A 4,910-nucleotide genomic window follows, 5' to 3' on the forward strand; every position below is an offset into this window, starting at 1 on the left:
TTTTAGGCATGGACGCCGAAGAAGCACAGATGCTTGCCAGGGGCCTGAAGGCTCTCAAAAGAAAGGGCACCGTGGCCTCCGGGCTGGCGAAGAAGACCAGAGTAGAGGGGATGAGTTCGACCGTGCCCGCCCAAGCGACCTCAGCCACCGACGTCCTTGCAGACACTGAGCTTCTAGCTGCCCGGGCTTCCTTGAGGGGTTTGAGTTCTCCTACCGAGGTCCCTGCTTCGGAGACCCGTCCTGAGGAGGTACCAGGGGGTGAGAGGAGAAAGAGGAGGAAGACCTTGTTCCGCAGGGTCGACAGTCACCGGGCTGCCATCGAAGAATCCTGCGGCTCTGAAGAGGAGCAGGGGGATGATCCCTTTAGTGACAGGGACCTAATAAAAAAGCTGGTAGACGGGTGCTCACTGCCCGAAGTCATCCAGAGGATCATCTGCGTTGATCCTGCACAACGAGTCTGGGACTCCCTGGGGGCCTTCCTTGAGGTAAGCAGATTCATCTTCCTTTCTTCCTTTCGCTTCTTCATTTAATTAACTTTTCAGCTCTCATCTCGACCCTCTGATCATCCTTCCAGCTCAGACACCAACTCCTCACCAACATCGAGACAACAAACAAGGTGGTGGAAGGTCAGCAGGCCGAGACTGCCTGCCTCAAGGAAATGGCCCTAGAGGCAGTCGGTCTCTGAGAAGTGCTCGAGAGAGAGAGGCAGACCTCAATGGAACAAAGGCTGCCTTGGAGGAGATGGTGAGGAGGGCGGAGGCCGAGGTTGCCAACATGGCGGAATAGATCCCGACCCTAGTCTCGGAGGCCAGGGGTCAAGCGATGGAGGAGTTCAAGGCTTCCACCGAAATGAAGAAGTTGAAGGTTGAGTTCGGCCAAGCCGCATTCAACAAAGGGTTCGAGCTCTGCCAGGAGAAGATGGTCGTGAAATTCCTCGAGCTCGACCTCAGCTTCTTGGATGAGGCATCCGAGGATGAAGCCGGACCCTCCACCATCATCGCAGCCACCGCGGACAACCCCCAGAGGTGCCGAGTCTCCCCGTTGATCCAGAGGTCCGAGACCTCTAACCTTGTATTCTTCCTTTATTGCAATTTTTTTTCTTTCTTTTGTCTTCAAGAAACGTTCAGTCAATAAAATTGATCTCCTCCTTGTGGGGGACTTTTCTTCTCTTCTTTTTCTTTCTTTCTTTCTTCTTCTTTGTAATGAGCTGCATCTTAATGCGTTGACCTCCCGATGACAGTGCCCTGTCGAAGCACTTTCCATGCCCCAGGGGATTTCGTTGAAGTCCATGATCCAGTGCCTGAAGAAGGAGGTTCTTCATTTGACGAAAAGGTCGAAGAAGATGGAAGGTGAGCTCCGCAGGTTGAGGGAGGGTCACTCCGAAGCCACCGCAGAGGCCGCCCACTTTCGAAACCTCCACGTGAAGGGGATCATGGAGTACAGTCGGAGAAAGGCGAACTTCGTGAGGGAGCATGAGGAATACAGGAAGTGCGCCAGCGATCGAATTTGGGCTCAAGCTGCCAAGATCAGTTCCCTCCGAGTGGAGCTGTCGGTTGCTCGGAGAGGATTAGCCAGTTGGAAGGAAGCTCATCCTGGCTTTTGACTCGGGCCGACAGCGACCAGGAATGGTCGAAGAAGGTCTCTGCTCTCCAGCAACAGCTCCAGGATGCCGAGGCGAGCTATCATGCGTACCGGGCCGGCTGGCGCAAGTAGATGGACGAATACAAAGGGAGGCTCAGGATGGTGACCGATGAAGTTGCCCGCCTTCAAGGGCAGCTAGCTGGAGGGGCTCAGCTTGCTTACGCTCGAGATTCAGCGAACTCCAATCCCTGAGAAGAACCGCAGAAGAGCTATCTGTCGCCCTTGGGAGGGAAAGGTCGAGCTGCAGCAAGTGAAGATCCAGCTGGCGTGCGAGCAGCAGGCCATCAAGGATGCGGAGGTGGAATCCGAGGTCTTGAGAAAAAGATGTCGAGAGGCAGAGAACGAAAGCCGACGATTTCACCGTAGATACATGGAGATATTAATGAGAGAGAGGGAATTGGAAGCAGAAGTCAAAAGTTTAAGGTGCTCCCTGGCGAGGGTTGAAGCTGAGAGTTCGAGGTCGGAGGAAGCCGGGCCCCCTTAGGGCTCTTTTTGCCTTCTGTCTTCCCATGTATATATTTTTTCTTTTGTTATTTTGTCTTATTCTTGTTGTTTTGCTTTTCTTCCTTTAGCCTGCTGGGCTTTGTAGTGTATATTTTGTGAATGAAATGAAAAGGAGATTTTGTGTTACCTCGTCCACACATTGCATTAAATTGTCATCCGCCGAACTTCTTTTGTCTCTTGACTTGTTCGACGTCGGTGTCGTTCGGAGGTGCCCAGTCATTGCCACATTGATTTGCTTTTCTTATCATCCATGGCCGTAGGCTCAAGCTCATGGTCTGAACTTCGCATTACCTTGAAGGAGTCATTATTTTCTTGGCCCGTGTCGAGAGCCTTCTTAGAGACCGGGGATGTTCGGTAGGAGCTCCCGTCTTTGTTGAGATGAAGTTCCCTATGTTTTTGGTGTAGTTTGTTTTTCATCTGTTGCCGATGTAGTTCGTTGCTTTCCTTTTTAATTTTCCTCCTCTTTTCTGAGTGAGGGTCCTCCCCTTGCTTTTCGCGGGGTCGCATAGAGGTGTAGAGGTGCCGTTGAGGGGACTTTTCTCTTTATCCGATCATGTTGGGCGACCGTATTTTTGTCATCGTCAGGATGAGGTTTTCCTTCTATTCTTGACATAGTCGATCTCAGCTCAGGTTAGGATGAGGTTCTCCTTCTGTTCCCAACGGGGCTGTGGGGGCACATAAAGGTCGTTGCAAGGGCCTCTCCCCCCATCCGATCTAAAAGAATCGGGTCTTCGACTTTGCTCATGTTAGGACGAGATTTTTCTCCTGTTCCTAACATGGCTGTGGGGGCACATAAGGGTGTTGTAGGGCCTCTCCCCCATCCGATCTAAAAGAAGCCTTTGACTTTGCTCATGTTAGGGCGAGGTTCTCCTCCTGTCCCTAACATGGCTGTGGGGGCGCATAAGGATGTTGTAGGGCCTCTCCCTCCATTCGGTCTAAAAGAATCGGGTCTTCGACTTTGCTCATGTTAGGGTGAGGTTCTCCTCCTGTCCCTAACATGGCTGTGGGGGCGCCTAAGGGCATTGTAGGGCCTCTCCCCCCATCCGATCTGAAAGAACCGGGCCTTTGACTTTGCTCGTGTTAGGGCGAGGTTCTTCTCCTGTCCCTAACATGGCTGTGGGGCGCATAAGGCGTTGTAGGGCCTCTCCCCCCATCCGGTCTAAAAGAACCGGGCCTTTGACTTTGCCTACGTTAGGGCGAGGTTCTCCTCCTGTCCCTAACATGGCCATGGGGACTTAAGGGCCGTTATATAGGCCTCTTCCCCGATCCGATCTTAAAATAATCGGACTTTCATTTTGCTATGTTAGGACGAGATTCTCCTCCTGTTCCTAACATGACCATGGGGGCACTTAAGGACCGTTATATGGGCCTCTCCCTCGATCCGATCTTAAAATAATCGAACTTTCATTTTGCTCATGTTAGGATGAGGTTCTCCTCCTGTTCCTAACATGACCTTGTTTTGATTGTTTGAAGGGGTTATCCCCAGTCATAACAAGTCCATACCAAAAGGAAAGACATGCAAAGTCGAAAGAAATTTTGATTCAAAGCAAAAGTCGTTAGTAGTACATTTATGGGTTCCTCGAGTCTCATGGTCGTGGAAGTCTGCTCCTCCTTGAGGTCCTTCGGTGATGGAGTTGATGGTCCTGATTGGAGGCCGATCTCCGGCTGCTCTTCCCTCCTTGGCGGTTCAAGTTGCGACAGGGCCCTTGGCCGATCCTCCCTGCCTTCAGGTCGGCGTCGAATGAATCTGTCGAGCCGACCTCGTCTGATGAGCTCCTCGATCTCGTCCCGACGCTGAATGCACTCCTCTGTATCGTGGCCGTGGTCACGATGGTTGAGGCAGAATTTGTTAGGATTGCGCTTTCCAGGGTGTGTGCGCATCCTTTCCGCCTTGGCAGCTGCTCCCTGACCTCCATCAGCACTTGGGTTTTCGAGGCATTGAGGGGGCATAGTTGCGGAATCTTCCTGGTGGAGAACCCCGCCGAACTCCACGGTTCGGACTTCTCTGCCTGTGTACCCGAGGAGAAGTATGGACATGCTTGTGCTCGGGAGGAGTTCGAGAACGTGGCCGAGCTTCTCTCGGCCCTTTTTCGATGCAGGCTTACTCGAGTCTCCCGCTTGCCGCTCTCTACAGTCTCCTCATCCTTCATTTTCAAGGCTTCTTCTGCTCGGGCATACCCTTCGGCCCGAGCCTACAGATCAGCAAAATCTCTGGGGTACTTCTTCTCCAGGGAGAACAAAAGGTCATTCTTCTGAAGGCTGCCCTTCAGAGCGGCCATCGCTACCGACTGGTCCAAGTTTCGGACCTCCAATGTGGCGACATTGAAATGGTTGATGTAGGCCCGAATGGACTCCCCCTCCCTCTGCTTGATATTGATGAGGGACTCGAACCATTCCGGGGGTGCCAGCTGCTGACAAAATGGGCCACAAATTGGTGGCTCATCTGATCGAAGGAAAAGATGGTACCTGACTTCAGGGCCGAGTACCAGTTTCTCGCCGCTCCCTTCAAGGTGGATGGGAAGGCTCAGCATAGAATAGCATCGGGTGCGCCATGAAGCAGCATCATCATCCGGAAGGCCTCCAGTGGTCAACCTGATCTGAAGTCCCGTTGTAGCTTTCAAATTGGGGGAGTTTGAAGTTTGGCGGGATCGATTCCTGCATGATCATTTGGAAAAGGGAGGGTCAGTATAAATATTCTCACCATAAGCGGGGGGTGCGTGGCGGAGTTCTTCGATCCGCCGGTTCATTTCTGGAGCCTTCGATCT

This window comes from Elaeis guineensis, chromosome 2 (genome assembly GCF_000442705.2).
Source record: "Elaeis guineensis isolate ETL-2024a chromosome 2, EG11, whole genome shotgun sequence".
NCBI classification, from domain to species: domain Eukaryota; kingdom Viridiplantae; phylum Streptophyta; class Magnoliopsida; order Arecales; family Arecaceae; genus Elaeis; species Elaeis guineensis.